Source organism: Mauremys reevesii, linkage group 14 (assembly GCF_016161935.1).
Source record: "Mauremys reevesii isolate NIE-2019 linkage group 14, ASM1616193v1, whole genome shotgun sequence".
In the NCBI taxonomy this organism is placed as follows: domain Eukaryota; kingdom Metazoa; phylum Chordata; order Testudines; family Geoemydidae; genus Mauremys; species Mauremys reevesii.
Window position 1 is genome coordinate 41,564,015 of NC_052636.1, and position 18,289 is coordinate 41,582,303.

General features: G+C 51.8%; 1 protein-coding gene across 1 annotated transcript in view; it reads right to left on the reverse strand.

The window, feature by feature from the left end:
- LOC120381721 (zinc finger protein 420-like) overlaps positions 1 to 18,289 on the reverse strand; it is a gene marked incomplete at both ends in the record, with an annotated part of 70,839 nt that overhangs the window by 1,955 nt on the left and 50,595 nt on the right. The gene's annotated exons all lie outside the window — the stretch shown is intronic.

The window sequence follows — 18,289 nt, forward strand, 5'->3', positions numbered from 1 at the left end:
GTAGATGGCCCATGCCCTGAAGAATTTACAATCTAAATAAACAAGACAGACACAGAATGGGGGAAGGGGTAGAACCCACTGTTAGGTGTATTTTTATCACGTAGCTGGTTACAGGGTGTAGATGAGCGGACTCACCCCTGCGGTGCCTTCTGCTGGTGACTCCTGGGAATTAGCTCATTCCAGCTCTGGAGCGCTTTCTGCAGGCCGGTGATCCGCCTGTCCTCTGGCCCCCCTGCCCCTCCCTGGACCCGGTGCCCCTTTATTTGGGGTGCTACCCACTGGCAGTACCCCACCAATCTGGGTCTCCCCTCCCTGGGGAACCCCCAAACCACTATCCCCACTTTGCCTCAGTTACTGCCTAGTCTCCATCTAGCCCCCGTTCACTGGGGCAGACTGCAGTGTCAGCCACTCACCACAGGCAAAGGGGTTTGGACCTGCTGCCTTTGCCTACCCCTAGGCTGCCTCTGCAACCCCCAGTACCTGTTGGCTTTGTGCTAGGCCGCAGCCTGGGGCTTTCCAGGCAGGAGCTCCCCAGCTTCTCTGCCTTTCCCCAGCCCTGCTCCACTCAGGTACCCTGTGTCCAGCTCCCTGCAGCCAGGCCCTTCTTCCTCTACAGGCAGAGGGAGACTCTTGTCTGCCCCTGGCTTCTCTGTCTTTATAGGGCCAGCTGAGTCTGTCTGGGGCATGGCCCCAGCTGCAGCCACTTCCCCCAATCCACCCAGCCTAAAGGCTGCTTTCTCCAGCCACAGCCCCCTCCCGGGCTGTTTTTAATCCTTCAGGGCAGGAGCAAGGGACCACCCTGCTACACAGGGGTATAAAAACAAAGAATCAAAATCACAGTCTGCCTGTGTCTGGGCCTTCTCTCACTAGGACAGTCTGAGGCCTTGTTCTTAGGCTAAGACCTTTGGCTAAGCAGCAGGGGCAGCCATCAGCTGGGAAGCGAAGGGTCACATCCTCACATCCCAAACCAGTCACACTGAAATAAGGTGCTACTGGGCTGTTAGGAAGATGATCCTGTCCTGATACTGCCCATCACCACCAGATAAAGAAACAGATCTTAAAATGGTTAAAGAAAACCTAGTTTGACAGCAGCCTGTCTGGCAAGAAATCCCTTATCAATGCTTGTGGTTGTGAAAAAGACGGTTACTCACTGTAGTAACTGTTGTTCTTCGAGATGTGTTGCTCCTATCCATTCCATGTAGATGTGCGCGCCGCGCGTGCACGGCTCTTCGGAACATTTTTACCCTAGCAACTCCGGCGGGCCGGCTGGGCGCCCCCGGGAGTGGCACCGCCATGGCGCTGAATATATACCCCAGCCGGCCCATCCGCTCCTCAGTTCCTTCTTGCCAGCTACTCCGACAGTGGGGAAGGAGGGCGGGTCTGGAATGGATAGGAGCAACACATCTCGAAGAACAACAGTTACTACGGTGAGTAACCGTCTTTTCTTCTTCGAGTGATTGCTCCTATGCATTCCAGTTAGGTGATTCCCAAGCCTTACCTAGGCGGTGGGGTCGGAGCGAGACGTGGCAGAGTGTAAGACTGCTGAGCCGAAGGCTGCATCGTCTCTGGATTGTTGCACCAACGCGTAGTGGGAGGCGAAGGTGTGGACAGAAGACCAGGTGGCCGCTCTACAGATGTCCTGGATGGGGACATGGGCCAGGAAGGCGGCAGACGAGGCTTGCGCTCTTGTCGAGTGAGCGGTGAGGCGGCACGGTGCCACGCGAGCAAGCTCGTAACATGTCCGGATACATGCCATCACCCAGGAGGAAATCCGCTGCGAGGAGACCGGCTCGCCTTTCATGCGGTCGGCAACCGCCACAAACAGCTGGGTCGAACGCCGGAAGGGCTTCGTCTGCTCGATATAAAAAGCGAGGGCCCTGCGGACGTCCAGGGTGTGAAGCTGTTGCTCACGAGGTGAGGCGTGCGGCTTCGGGAAGAAGACCGGAAGGAAGATCTCCTGATTGAGGTGAAAGGCCCACACCACCTTAGGGAGGAAGGCCGGGTGTGGTCGGAGCTGCACCTTGTCTCCGTGGAAGACGGTGTCTTCCAGGAGAGGTAGAGTAGAGAGCACGTGGCCAGGGGCTCGAAGGGCGGTCCCATAAGATTGGCCAGAACGAGATTTAAATCCCAGGTTAGGGAAGGACGCTGCACCGGTGGGTACAAGCGGTCCAGGCCTTTAAGGAAGCGGGAAACCATCTGGTTGGAGAAGATGGACCGACCTCCCATGGATGGACGAAAGGCGGACACGGCTGCCAGGTGCACCTTTAAGGAGGAGACCGCGAGTCCTTGTTGTTTAAGGTACCAGAGGTAGTCCAGGTTTGTAGGGATAGGGACTAGGAAGGGATTAAGGCCGCGCTCATCGCACCAGAGCACGAAACGCTTCCATTTCGCGAGGTAGGTGGAGCGAGTGGAAGGCTTCCTGCTTTCAAGTAGGACTTGCTGTACTGCCGCCGAACAGTCCCTCTCTGCGTGGGTCAACCACGCAGGTACCAAGCTGTAAGATGGAGGGACTGTAGGTTCGGGTGGCAGAGTCTGCCGAAGTCCTGTGTGATGAGGTCCGGCCATAGCGGAAGGGGAATGGGATCCCGAACGGAGAGCTCGAGCAGCAGGGTGTACCAGTGCTGCCTCGGCCAGGCCGGAGCAACGAGTATTACGTGGGCCCTGTCCCTCCGAAGCTTGAGTAGCACCCGGTGTATGAGCGGGAACGGAGGGAAGGTGTAGAGGAGGTGATCCGTCCAGGAGCAAAGGAATGCGTCCGACAGGGAACCTGGGGAGGGACCCTGGTACGAACAAAACAGGTGGCACTTCCTGTTCTACTTGGAGGCAAACAGGTCTATCTGGGGAAACCCCCACCTCCGGAAAATTGTGTGCGCCACATCCGGATGGAGAGACCACTTGTGGGAGAGGAACGATCTGCTGAGATGGTCGGCCAGCGTGTTCTGCACTCCTGGAAGAAAGGACGCTTCCAGGCGAATCGAGTGGGTCACGCAGAAGTCCCACAGGAGCATCGCTTCCTTGCAGAGGAGGGAGGAGCGAGCTCCGCCCTGCTTGTTCACATAGAACATCGCCGTCGTGTTGTCCGTGAACACCGCCACGCAGCGGCCTTGCAGACGGGCGCGGAAGGCGAGACACACCAAGCGGATCGCTCGCAGCTCCCGGACGTTGATATGGAGGGAGAGCTCTTGGGGCGACCAGAGACCCTGTGTGTGAAGGTCGCCCAGGTGAGCCCCTCATCCCAACGCTGAGGCGTCTGTGGTCATGGTGACGGATGGGCGAGGAGGGCGGAACGGGACTCCTGCACACACGACCTCTGGGTCCAGCCACCAGCTGAGCGAATCGAGGGTAGGCTTCGTGACCGTGACCACCATGTCTATGGGGTCACGATGCGGGCGGTACACCGATGCCAGCCAAGATTGAAATGGGCGAAGGCGCAGCCTGGCGTGCGTGGTCACGAATGTGCAGGATGCCATGTGGCCCAGGAGGCGCAGGCAGGACCGAACTGTCGTCGTGGGAAAGGTGTGTAGGTCCCGAATGATGGAGACCATTGTCTGGTGCCGAGACCGAGGGAGGCAGGCCCTGGCTAAACTGGAGTCGAGGACCACTCCGACGAACTCCACTCGTTGTGATGGAGTTAAAGTGGACTTCTCGGCATTGATGAGAAGGCCCAGGAGCCGAAATAGGGATAGTATTTCCGTCATCTGGTCCATTACCAGCTGTCGGGATGTCCCGCGAACCAGCCAGTCGTCGAGATACGGGTAGACGTGTATGCGACGACGGCAGAGGGCTGAGGCCACCACTGCCATACACTTGGTAAAGACCCTTGGCGTGGTGGACAGGCCGAAGGGCAGCACCGCAAACTGGTAGCGTGCACTGTTGACCATGAAGTGCAGGTAGCGTCGATGGGGAGGGTAAATCGCGACATGGAAGTAGGCGTCCTTCATATCGAGAGCGGCAAACCAGTCTCCCGGATCCAGGGAGGGAATGATGGTCCCCAGGGTGACCATGCGAAACTTGAGCTCGAGCAGGTACCTGTTGAGCTCCCGGAGGTCTAGTATGGGTCGGAGACCTCCTTTCGCCTTGGGGATGAGAAAATATCGGGAATAAAATCCCCTGCCCCGCATGTCGTGCGGCACCTCCTCTATGGCCCCCAAGCCCAGCAGAGTCTCGACCTCTTGTAGGAAGAATTGCTCATGAGAGGGGTCCCTGAAGAGGGACGGGGTAGGTGGGTGGGAAGGAGGGGGCGAAACAAACTGAAGGCGGTACCCATACTGGATAGTGCGAAGGACCCAGTTGTCCGATGTTATTTGGGACCACGCCGGGAGGAAGTGGGACAGGTGGTTGTAAAATAACGGGGTAGGATCCGGGAAGGAGACTGATGGGCCGTCCTCGGGCATCCCATCAAAAGGCCTGTTTGGGCCCTTGAGGGGCCTTGGAAGGGGCCTGGGCCTGGTTGCGTCTGTTGCCCGATGGTCTACGGCGGTTTAGGTTAGCACGCCGACTATTATAGGGCCTTGACCTGGCCTGGGTAAAGGGCCGGTAGGGCTGTTGCCGGAATGACCTCCTCTGGGTAGCCGGTGTGTGCATACCCAAGGTGCGAATGGCAATTCGACCATCTTTGAGGGTCTGAATTCTGGAGTCCGTTTTCTCCAAGAAGAGACCCTGGGTGTCGAACGGGAGGTCTTGAAGGGTGTACTGCACCTCAGGCGGCAAGGTGGAGGACTGCAGCCAGGAGATACGCCGCATGGTCACACCAGAGGCCAGGGTTCTGGCTCCTAAGTCCACAGAGTCCAGAGCAGCCTGGATGGAGGACCGGGAGGCTTTTTTGCCTTCTTCCAAGAGGGCCGAAAACTCTTGACGTGAGGCGGTCGGGATCAGCTCCGAAAATTTCGCCAGGGACATCAAGATGTCAAAGGTGTAACGGGCGAAAAGAGCCATCTGGTTGGCAATCCGGAGCTGGAGGCCACCCGCCGAATAGACCTTCCGGCCCAACAGGTCCATGCGCCATGCGTCTTTGGATTTTGGCGCCGGGGCGGGCTGCCCATGCCTCTCCCGGTCATTTACGGACTGTACCACAAGGGAGTCCGGAGTCGGGTGCGTATAGAGGTATTCGTATCCGTGGGCGGACCGAGTACTTGCGCTCCACGCCACGCGCGTGGGAGGGACAGACGCCGGTGACTGCCAGATGGTAGTGGCATTCTGCTGAATGGTGCGGATGAAGGGCAGGGCCACCCGCAGCGGGGCCTCAGATCCAATGACGTTGGTCACTGGGTCGTCATCCTCCGGGACCTCCGCCACGGGAGGTCGATAGCCTTCGCCACCCGGCGAAGAAGGTCTTGTGGGCCTCAAGTCAATAGGAGGGGGTCTGCGGTAGAAGCCCCGCCACCGCCTCATCCGGCGAGGATGATGAGGACAGACCCTGGACCACCGCTTCTGGAGCTGGTTCTTCCAGGGGGTGAAGCCGCCGACCCTGGATGCTGAGCGGGACCAGGTGGCGACGGGCCTCACCCGGTGGAGATGGGGAGGTCTGCTCACCGTGGCTTTGGGCACCCTATGTTAGGCGCCCACGTGCCTTGGGGAAAGGGGAGACCTTGAGGCTCGTGGTAGGCCCAAGGGACCCAAAAACCCCACTGCTGCGGTCCGTGGTCCTGGCCTTGGGGGACGGCCCGGAGATCTCTCCCGCTGCCCGCCTGAGAGGCGACTGAGGGCTGACGCGAAGGCCAAGGTGGGGCAGAGGCGCTGAAAGATTGCGCCGTGGATGCCGGCAGCAGGTCCCTGGACGGTGCCGAGGATCGGTGCCGGTCATCGCGGTGCCGGGATGGAGAGCGGGACCAGCGACTGTTGCGGTGCTGGGAGCTCGACCGGTGCTGGGAGCTCGACCGTGACCTCGACCGACGGCGTCGGGAGCGGCTTTGGGAGTCGCGGTGACAGGAACGGTACCGGGATCCGGACCTCCCTCGTACCGACGGTCGAGCGACCGGACCGGAGCGTCTCCGGGAGTGCGACCAGTACCGCGATGTTGAGCGGTACCGGGACTGCGACCGGTGCCGAGACGGGGAGTGGTACCGCGATGGTGAACGGTGCCGAGATCTGGAACGGCGTGGCAGTGACCATCTGTGGGACCGGGACCGGGACCGACGTCTCTCTCGTCCGTCAGGGGGAGGCGGCCGCATCATCGCCGGCTTGCCCGCTGACTGAACGGCGCGCACCGGCGGTGCCGGGGGCCGGAGGCTCGGTGCCTCTGTGAGCTCGATGAGCTCTCTCGCCATCGAGAATGTCTCGGGCGTGGACGGGAGCTGCAGCTCAACCGCGGTTGGCACCGGGGAGCAGGGTGGTACCGGACTCAACGGCTCTTGCGGCGCCGGAGTCGACGGTACCGTGCACGGTTTGTGCACCACCACAGCCGGTACCGGAGGGGCCGGTGGTGGCTGGGCAAGCGGTCCCGAAGCATGCGGCTTGGAGGCCATCTGCGCCGTCTTCCGTTTCCTCGTTGGAGAGAGGGAACGGTGCCAGGACGCCGGTGCCGGCTGCGGAGCTCGAGCAGTCTCAGTACCGGAGCGGCTCGGGGCTGCCGGTGCGCTGCGCGCGCCGATGACGATTTCGGTGCCGCTGGGGTTGGCGCGGAGGTTGAAGTGTCGCCTCCATAAGGAGCTGCTTTAGGCGAGTGTCCCGCCTTTCTAGTTCTCGGCTGAAACGCCGTGCAGCTGGGACACTTATCTGGACGATGGGTCTCCCCGAGGCAGCGCAGGCAGGAGTCGTGCGGGTCCCCGAAGCCGCACAGGGCTTAAACCCCGGTGCCTTGGGCATGAGCCCGCACCGGTTGTGGAAGAAGAGGGGCTAAACCCCCCTAATTCCCTAACTATACTATATCTAACTAAACTTATTCAACTAATCTAACAACTAAACTAACTTAACCAACTATGAACACGTAGGAAATGGAGAAACGCTAGGGCTGTGGAGGTAAAGGAGCACTCCACTGTTCCAACTGGCCATCACGGGCGGTAAGAAGGAACTGAGGAGCGGACGGGCCGGCTGGGGTATATATTCAGCGCCATGGCGGCGCCACTCCAGGGGGCGCCCAGCCGGCCCGCCGGAGTTGCTAGAGTAAAAATGTTCCGAAGAGCCGTGCACGCGCGGCGCGCACACCTAACTGGAATGCATAGGAGCAATCACTCGAAGAAGAATTAATTTTTCTAGGTGTAAGTTCATTAGGGCAGTGGAATATGCTTGCTTGGAAATAACCCCAATAAACATCGCATTATCTGTGCTTCGGACTTCTGGTCTTTTGCTGCTTGCTGTCTGCATGACAAGAACCAGGGAAGTGGGAGGGTGAAGGGAAAATACGCCACCTGATAACCAAGGAGGTGAGCCTTTAAGGAAGGTTTTAATACACTTTGGAACTGATCAGGGATTCCCATGAGGACTGAGAGGGAGCGATGGTAAACACGCATTTAGATCCTTTTCTTGTTTTATATATTTTTCCCATAAGGCTGAACCTCTGGCACTGTCATGGGTCCATAGGATCTGTGCAATGCCCTGGCTTTTAAACAGTCCTTGGGAGGTGCCTCTTGAGTGCACTAGACCCCCAAGAGCTCCCACTCTTCCACAAGGACAGGCCACTTAGCTTCAGCACCTGAGAATGAGCCACTTTCTCAGTGCCCTTCCTCCACACTCCTCTCCACTTCTTCCCATTACTCTCAGCCAGCACCATCTTCCGGCACCTTGGGAGCTTCTTGTGTTCCCTCTACGTCTCTCACAACCTCATCCCTCCCTGCTGCTTCTTAGCTCTAATCCTGCACACACCCTCCCCATGTCCTGGCACCCCAGAATTATCTACTCCCCCCTTCTCCTCCCCTCCCACAGCTCTGTTCTCCCTTCACCCATGGGGTCCTGAATGGCAACATTATACGCTCTCCTATCAAAATAGGAGCTCATCTGACTGTCACACAAGCCATGCATGAGTCATACACCCATTTACTCAATTTAGAATTCTACACGTGGCGTATTTTCCTCTTAAAATGAGGAAAAGGCATGAAAGCTGCAGTTATTAATGTATCCAATAAGGATACATACAATGCAATTTTAAAATGACTGACGGCACCAAAAAGGCACATGACAAAAATGATACTAGTGGGTGGGAGAGGGCAAGGAAACTTGTCAAAACTTGTGTGACAAATAAAGGTATAAAGTTATCACTACTCAGGTTCTTTAGAGACCCCACAGCTTCTAATAACCCAGGGGACAGGAACCCTTACCCAGCAAGGTCACCGTCTCATAGTTCTCCTGCATGACATCCCTGTAGAGGGCTCTCTGAGTGGGGTCCAGCAGAGCCCCCTCTTCCATGGTGAAATACACAGCCACCTCCTCGAAGGTCACCGGCTCCTGAAAGAACAAGAGTCCAATACTCAGTACCTGCTGCCCCACTCACAACCCCACTGTTCACGGAACAGAAGCACCAAGTAAATGGAAGCTCCGGGGGGCACATGTTAACAGTCCCACCTCACCTTGCTTAGAGCAGCCAGGTGGCATCAGAGGGTAGAAAGAGAGAACCTTTGTGTCTTCCAGCTGACAGACAGAGGCAGGGTCATCACATTTATCACATACCTACTAGCCAGAGCTTAATATAGGAGATGGGGCTGGCTCTGGACCCTGCTGTTGGCTCCCTGGTTGGAATCCCAACACTCTCCAAATAAAATATATGGAAGAAAGGGGAAGTCAATAGTAAATAATTTAAGTTCGAAGGTCAGAATTGTAGAAAGCTGGCAAGGGAAGCTAACAGAAATCAATGATCAACCAATGAAAATAAGAAGGAAGTTTTTAAAAGTACAAAATTAATCCTAACAATGGTAGTGATAAATTACTAGATGGAAATGGCAGAATTATCAACAATCATGGAGAAGAGGTAAAAGTGTTCAATAAATATTTCTCTCCTGGATTTGCAGAAAAACAGATGATGTAACTCATATCATAAGATGTTGACAGTGACAGTCTTTCCATTTCAACAATAACTCACAAGGACGTTAAACAGCAGCTATTCAAGTTAGATGTGTTTAAATCCGTGGGTCCAGATAACTAGAGTTTTGAAAGACCTGCTGGAGGAGCGTGGTGGACTATTAATTTTAATTAGGACTTGGAACACTTGGGAAATTCCAGAAGACTGGAATAAAGCTAATGCTGTGCCAATATTTTAAAAAGTATAAAAGAGATGACGCAGCTAATTACAAGTGTGTCAGTCTGAAATCGATACTGGGCAAAAGAATGGAGCAGCCGATACTGGATTTCATTAATAAAGAAAGGAGAGTAATGTAATTAGTATCCATTAAAAAGGTTTAGATACAATAGATTCTATCAAACTAAGTGGATATCCTTATTGGATGAGATCAAAAGTTTGGTTGCAGCTAATAGTACTGATGTAATATATGAAGGCATATGAGTTGCTTCAGCACAATATTTTGACTAGAATGTACAAAATACACACGGCATACATTAAATAGATTAAAAACTGGGATTTTAAATAGGGAACCATGGTTGAGTGGATTTCTTTCTAGGGGGTTCCCGTAAGATTGGATCTTGGCCCTGTGCTATTTAACATTCTTATCCATGACCTGGAAGAGAATATAAAATCATCACCGATAACGTTTGCAGTTGCCACAAAGATCGGGGGTGGGGGTAACTAATGAAGTGTCAGTAGGTTCAGGCGCCAGCACTGGGAGTCTGGGAAGTTTTCCCAGCCCTGGCTGGACGGTTATTTCCTGTTCCACAAAGAGGGTTCCATTCCCAACACCTGTGCCTTGACATTAGGAGCTATCTGACACTACAGTCCATATTCAGCATAGTGGCAGGATTATAATATGATTAGGACATGAGGCATTTTGTACAAGATGAGTCACGTGCGGTGTCATTGGAAAAGTTATGATTTGCTGAATACGATTATCCTACCTGTGTGCATGGATCATGTTTGTATCTGAAGTTATGGATATTGACTCTGTATCTGTCTTTCAAATGTGCTTACTCTGGGTAACACCCACAACGAGCCTTTCAGGTACAACAATGAAGAAGCCAGACAGTTCATGGCTCATCAACAAAGACAATGGACCATGGAAGAGCTTAGCCTTCCTGTGAATGTTTCAGCCAGCCTATGAGTCATGGCTACTATGACTCAGCAGGGCACTCTAGGGCATGTGACCAGACCACATGACAATGAACTTCATTTTGGTACCTGTATTTTTCCACAAACCGGACTGGGAACTGAGTTTGGAACAAATGGTTCCTGCCCTATGGAAAAGCTACATAAGGTGGGGTGTGACATCATCTCTTGGCCTCATTCCCCACACACAAGAGAACTCCTGGCAGCACCTGAGCAACAAAGACTGAAGTGGGGGAAGTGCTGGTCCCAGGGTAAAGGGATTTCTAGCTTGTGTATGGAAACTTGGGGGACTATCATCAGTCAGGGTGAGAAATTGCTAATTCAAATTCTATCCAGATAGTATGTTAGGCTTGGTTTGAGTTTTTGGTTATTTGCTAAGTAATCTGCTTTGATCTGTTTGCTATCACTTATCGCTGGGAAATTGGCTGTTGTCTTCTCTCTCTCCTTGAGTGGCTCAGGTAAAGCACTCAGGTAGCTTAGTTGGCTGCATGGCACCACCTGTTGTCGTGTTGGGTGATAACAGGCCCTGGAGAGGCTGGCTCAATCTCCAGCAAAGCAGTGTGAGAAGGGCCAGCCCAGCTTGAGGGTTAGAGCAGCGGTCCCCAACCTTTTTGGCACTAGGGACCGGTTTCGTAGAAAAAAAAATTTCCGTGGACCTGCCCCCTATCTGACCCCACCCACTTCCTGCCCCCGACTGCCCGCCTCAGAATCCCCGACCCATCCTGCTCCTTGGTCCCTCACCATCCCCCAGAGACCCCCACCACCCTGGGACCCCACCCCTGCTCTCTGTCCCCTGACTGCCCCAACCCCTATCCCCAAGCCCCGCTGAGTCCCGCTGAGTCCTGACAGACCCCCCCGGAACACCCACAATCCAACCCCGGCATTCCCTGACCGCTCCCCAACCTCCGCCCCTCTCTGTGCCCTGACTGTCCCCAGGACTCCCTGCCCCTTAGCCAACCCCTGGCCCCAGCCTCTACCCCCGGCTCCTTCCTCACCCGGAGCCTCAGCGCCGCCCGACAGCTGCAGCGTGTCTCGGCGGGGCCTGAGCTCCGTCCTGCCCGAGCCACGTGGGAGGGGGTGGGGCTGGGAGCTCCACGCCGAGCGGAGGCAGCTGAGCTCAGCCCGAGCTCGCAGCCCCGCCCCTCACCACGCGGCTCTGAGGGGCGGGGCTTAGGCCCTGCCGGAGACACGCCGCTTGATGTGCTAGGGGTTGGTTCGCGGCCCGGTTCCTAACAGGCCGCGGCCCGGTACCGGTCCGGGGGTTGGGGACCCCTGGGTTAGAGGGCACAGCGGTTTCCAGACTGCCCCCGGGGGTGACAACCCATCACACCCTAAACTACACTAGTGTCAGCAGGTTTGTCACATCCTGTCCCCTCCCTTTCTCCACCCAGGATATTTCCTGCCTCCCACCATCTCTAGCAGCTCCCACCAGTGGTGAGCTCCAGCTGGGTCGCATGAACCGGTTGTTAAATTTAGAAGCCTTTTTGGAACCGGTTGTTCCAGGACAACTGGTTCTAAAAAAGCTTTTAAATTTAACAAATGCTCGGGCAGCTGTCCACCCGGCCCCCGGCCCCAGCTCACCTCCCCTTCTCCTCTGAAAGCTCCACCCTTCTTCTCCTCCCCCTTTGAGGTTGTGGGGGGCTGGATAGGGGTCGGGGCAGTCAGAGGGCAGGGTACAAGGGGGCTGAATGGGGGCAACGGTCCCAGGGGGCAGTCAGGAAGGAGCAGGGGTTGGATGAGGTGGTGGGGGGCAGTCAGGGACAGAGAGAAGGGGTGGTTGGATGGGGCAGAGGTTCCAGGGGGGCATCAAGAATGAGAGGAGGGGTTTGATGGGCAGCAGGGGGCAGTCAGGGGATGGGGGAGGATGGGTCAGGGGTCCCCGGGGGGGTGTCAAGGAGCATGGGGGGTTGGAAGGGGCACGACCCCCGGGGGGGCATGACCCCCTCGTGAGGTGAGGACAAGGGAACCTGTTGTTAATATTTTGGCAGCTCATCACTGGCTCCCACCCTCCTGTACATTTACTGCTTCTCTCCCTCCAAGCAGAACCCACCACCAGCTCCCTGAGAATCCCTTACCTGAGCCAGCTCCATTGCAGCCATTTCCTTCCCCCTGGGAGGAGGGGATGATCTGGAGTGAAACGTGGACGTTATTCTGTAGCCTGCCAGGGCGAGAAGGGCAATGTGAGAGAATTCAAACAGGGTTTCTGTCCTTTCCACATGTCGATTCCCCACAGGATTTTTCTCTGGTAATGGACATTCTAGGTTCTGCCACACTGTGAAGGACAGAGTGACCTTATCCCAGTACAGGCCTAGTCCCTACCCAGCAGGGTGTAACCCTCTAAGACATGGTGAAAACCTCCCAGTAACAGAGTCTCTGTGTTACACTTATCAGGTTTGTGGACGATAAGCTGGGAGGGGTTGCAAGTGCTTTGGAGGACAGAATTAAAATTCAAAATCATCTGGACAAACTGGAGAAATGGTCTGACGTAAATAAGATGAAATTCAATAAGGACAAATCCAAAGTACTCCACTTAGGAAGGAACAATCAGTTGCACACATGCAAGACAGGAAATGACGGCCTAGGAAGAAGCACTGCAGAAACGGATCTGGGAGTCACAGTGGATCACAAGCGAAATATGAGTCAACAATGCTACACTGTTGCAAAAAAAGCAAGTATCATTTTGGGATGTATTAGCAGGAGTATTGTAAGCAAGACACGAGAAGTAATTCTTCCGCTCTACTCCGCACTGATTAGGCCTCAGCTGGAGTAGTGTGTCCAGTTCTGGGTGTCACATTTCAGGAAAGATGTGGAAAAATTGGAGAAAGTCCAGAGAAGGGCAACAAAAATGATTAAAGGTCTAGAAAACATGACCTATGACGGAAAGCTGAAAAAACTGCATTTGTTTAGTCTGGAGAAGAGAAGACTGAGAGGTGATATGATCTACTTTCAAATACATAAAAGGTCACTTCAAGGAGGAGGGAGAAAAATTGTTCTTCCAAACCTCTGCAGACAGGACAAAAAAAAAAAAAAAAAAAAGGGCTTAAATTGCTGCAAGGAAGGTTTAGGTTGGACATTAGGAAAAACTCTCTGTCCGAGTGGTTAAACACTGAAATAAATTGCCTAGGGAGGGACAGGCAACAGACAGAGAGATTGGAAAACAGGTTGGAAAATTTTGAGGGTGTAGTGGAAGGAAGGAGTAAGTAAGTATAAGCATGGGGATTTCAAATACCCAGGACAATACTTGAAATGGTGGTTTCAGTTGATAAAAGTGGCTGTTGGGAGACAAGCAAGTGATTTAAGGAAGAAGTGAGATGTTACCTCTGTAGTTGCTGGAGGGAACAGCAGTTGAACTTTGTAAAAGTGCTAAAGAGGAAAGTTCTTGGTGTCTTTGAAATGTTTGTAAATAAATTCAGGCAAAGAAATTATTAGATTGCAATTATTTGGCTATGAACAATTTAGTCGAATTAGCTAAAGAAATGTATACAGTGCTATGTAATTGAAATCCTATTAGGCGCTAAGGGGCCTTATAAGGGTAGGTCTATACTTACCGTCCGGGTCGACGGGTGGCATTCGACTTCTCGGAGTTCGAACTATCGCGTCTAATCTAGACGCGATAGTTCGAACTCCGAACGCGCTCCCGTCGACTCCGGAACTCCACCACCGCGAACGGCGGTGGCGGAGTCGACGGGGGAGCCGCGGACTTCGATCCCGCGGCGTCTGGACAGGTAAGAAGTTCGAACTAAGGTAGTTCGACTTCAGCTACGCTATTCGCGTAGCTGAAGTCACGTACCTTAGTTACACCCCCTCCCCTAGTGTAGACCAGGCCTAAGAAGTGCTTTTCTTTCAGTGTTTGAAAGCAGGAGTTAGAACTAAAAAAAAAAAAAGCCATCAAAATTCTGGTAAAGTTAATTATGTCCCTTTTAAGGTAAGAATCTTTAAGCTGTGAATAGCTTTGGATCCAGAAGCAAGCCAGAAAGCAACTGTATTAATGCAAATTATCTAACTGATAAGCTGGAAGCCACTGAAACCTGGGCTGCCTATGAAACACATACAATAAAATATGGGGTAATTCCTCTATTTTGCCAGAAATCAACGAGGGTATTTGTATATTTTAAGCAATAATTGACTGCCCAGAAGGGGTAGACCTCTGTTTTTGTCTTTCAGATAATCAGAGAAAACTGACGCCAGCTGAACAGCATTTAACGTACCATGCATGTACTGGCACAATAGGAATTATGTTTTGTGTTTTATGTCCTGTCTTGTGGTGTTTGTCTCATGGCCAGAATTCTTGTGTTGAATATTTTCATAGGATGGTCTAGTTTAAAAAAAAATCAAACAGAAGAATTAAAATGCAGATACTTGTTTTATTCAACTTGGAATACAAAGTGTTTGGATAAATCAGGAAAATATGATATACTAAAGTCTAATACATTTCCTTAAGAAAGAAAAAGAAACTTCATTGGCCAGATTCTTAATTGAAAATTGTTGTTAACATTTGCATACCAACAGTCTTTGGAAGCAAGGACATGCAAAGTTAACTCACTCCCCATATTGTACATGGGCTCATTCTGGCTACCTCAGATTTCTAGCCAGAGGGCTGGCGGGAAGCTATTGGACTAGAGGTTATATTGAGTGAACGCCTCAAAGTGGGTGTGCTTGTTCTGGCTTGTTGCGCCAAAGCTCTGTAATAAAGTTATTTCAGTGGAAGGGTATATGTTGCATACATTGCATAATAAGACTAATGTACTGTATAACGGCAATGTTTATGTGTTCATGGTTGGGAAAAGGTGTATGAGTGAAGAGTGGAAGTTTCCTTTGTAGGTTAAAAGAAGCCAAGAAGGGGAGAAGGAAAAAGAACAGAATGAATTAACTGGAAAAAAATAGCTAGCAAGCTCAGGCTAAAGATAAGACACTGGCCCCAGTCAAGGACACTGCTCACAGCTAAGACTTGGCTGACAACCAAGAAAAGGGGGGGGGCTTGAATGTGCCCAAGCAGCTATGAGATCTGCAAAACAGTGCCAGGCACTAATGAAATGTGTTCGGTTTCTTTTCTCACAGGTAAAGAAGCGCTACCCAAAGACCCTAGCAGCCCTGCCACTCCTTGGAACCAGGAGACTGGATCTATGTAAAGGTCCACCAATGAAAGACTGCTTTGACTCCATGCTGAAAAGGCCCTTATTAAGTCCTGCTGACTACCAACATGGCTGTGAAGTGCCAAAGACTAACTGCCTGGACCCATGATTCACACTTCAAAAAAGACCCCTCCACCTCGGGAGGATTCTCCTACTGATGATTAGTCTCTTCCTTCTTCTAGCTCTGCTGTGCCTTCTGGACAGCAGGGAAAAAGGACAAGGTAAAGTGCTAGTAACCTCTCCCTTGTCCACTGACAGATCTACTGTGCCTTTGAATTTTTCTAGAAGAAGCAAAACCATTACAGGGTGATGTGCTGGTAACCTCTCCCCTGTAGGATGCTGAACCACGACTGTTTCGGGAAAGAAGAAGGAACACTCACTCCACTGCCATTGCCAAAGTCCAGGAATTCCTGACTAGAAAGGACATTAAGAACTGATCCTGGTGAAGAAAAAGACGGTTACTCACCGTTGTAACTGTTGTTCTTCGAGATGTGTTGCTCATATCCATTCCATGTAGGTGTGTGCGCGCGCCGCGTGCACGTTCGTCGGAGACTTTTTACCCTAGCAACTCAGTGGGTCGGCTGGGCGCCCCCTGGAGTGGCGCCATCATGGCCGCGGATATATACCCCAGCCGACCCACCCACTCCTCAGTTTCTTCTTGCCGGCTACTCCGACAGTGGGGAAGGAGGGTGGGTGTGGAATCGAGGCTTGAACGACTTACAAATTGGGCACTTAGCTGTTAAGTGCGACTCCCCCAGGCACTTCAAGCAGGAGGAATGTGGATCCCCCATCAGCATCGGGCGATGACAAGCCGAGCACGGCTTGAATCCCGGGGAGCCGGGCAAGAGCTCCGACCCCGGGCGGGGAGGGCCTAAGCCCAGAACCCGACTAACTAACTAAACTGTAACTAATCAACTAACACTAACTACTCTATCTAAATTAACAACTTAGAGAACTATATACACAATAAGAATAGAAAATTGAGAGAATGCTAGGGAGGTGGAGGTCAGCTACGCTGCACTCCACAGTTCCAAACGACCGACACGGGCGGTAAGAAGGAACTGAGGAGTGGGTGGGTCGGCTGGGGTATATATCCGCGGCCATGATGGCGCCACTCCAGGGGGCGCCCAGCCGACCCACTGAATTGCTAGGGTAAAAAGTCTCCGACGAACGTGAACGCGGCGCGCACACACCTACATGGAATGGATATGAGCAAGCACTCGAAGAAGAACAAAGAATTATACACTGGCAGGAAGAAATTTGTGGGAACCTGCTTGGGAATGTGGTATTGATTGGATTTTGGGGTTTATTCTACAGGCTGCGCCCTGTGTTCTGGATAAATCCTTCAGCATGTATTGCCCTCCTTAATTGGATTTTTAAATGACAAGTACCAAAGGCACCTTGTTGCCACTGCCCCTGCCCATCTCCTCCATTACACTATTACCACTGTAATACATCCAAATACAGACAATGCCATATATCTGATAAAACCAATGGCCAAGGCCCTCAGACTTTAGTGATTTATTTAAAGATTGTTTGGAAAAAAATATGTTTAAAGTTCAGGATATCCCATATAAGCAAACAATTGAGTGGAGAATAAATGGATCAGTGGAAATAAAAATCTATGATCACTCGGAATGATCTTGAGCACCAGACTTGGCCCACTGTTCTTACAGACACATCAGGAACCATCTGATCTGTGGCCATGGAGACATACTTGGACGCTTTCTGGGTGGAAGTGTGGACATTCACAGTGCTCCTTCCAAGCATATGGACCGGTTAGGGGGGTGTGGGCTCCCACATATCGAATCTTGCCGGGTCCATGGGGAGGATGCATGTGGGACTGGATTATTCACCGAGACATCTGGGAGATTAGACCACCTAGTATACCTAACTGATTTATAGTCAGTGCCCCTAGAATAACACCTGACATTTTGGATACGAATGGGAGTCACTGGACATTTCAGCTGTTAGAACCCCTACAGCTTCAGTGTATCCATAAACTGAAGCCAGGGGAAGTTGTCACTGTTCATGATAACGTTTGCTGGGAGGACAGAGGACAAGGAACTATCCTGACAGGAGACCTACTTTTTCAAGCTAATGATAGCTGTGTGTATGTTAAAACCACCACATTGCAAGATATACATTTTAATCTCATTACCACTGCAGGCAATCATATTGTTTACTGGCCTGCAGATACAATTTTGAAAGTAGCCTTAGGTTCCAGATACTCTTTAATTGGACTAGTTTAGTACCTGAATGGTTTCAAGATTTGCTTTCGTTGTTACCAGAGGTTCAAAGAATCTCTGAAGTACAAGGGCAAATTCATGTTTCAAAATATATATCAAGTGGAAAAGTATGCCTTTCATACAGCTTATAGAGTGTCTATTTTATCTACTAAGTATGATGTATTGTGCTTTGTGACCAAAACTGTATAACAATCCCATCATATTATTGCTATGGAAATGTTATTGCTTGTATTGCTATTAGTTAGCTTAGGATTATGTTGTTGTAAAGGATGTACTAAAAGTAATACCTTTCATGTCCATGCTAATTATGCATTGTCATTACATCCAATCAAAACCCCTACGGTTGAAACATCTGATGTAAAATCTGAAATCCACGGCTTAATGCAAATAGAGGTTTGAAAATATTTGTTGTACTAGAAGTACAAAAGGGGGGAGTGTGGAAGTAGAGAAAGAACTGGCAGGGATTTGTAGGGGATCTTAATGCATGACAGTCTCTGTTAGCAAAAGTCAGACTAGCTGTTAGCCAGAGTCAGGCTAGCTGTAACCCTAATAATGCGAGCTCTGTAGAAGCGAGGATTGTGTGAGGCGAGTGGAAAAGAACTGTGTGAGAAGTGGTTGCGACCTTGCATTGATAGCAAAATACGTAGACTGGCGTCTTCTAGAAGTGAGAAAAATAAGATAGCAGGATGATCTATGTATAAACAAAATGCAGCTGTTGCTTATTATTGTCCGTAACAAAAGTATAAATGCTGCTGTAATTGTTT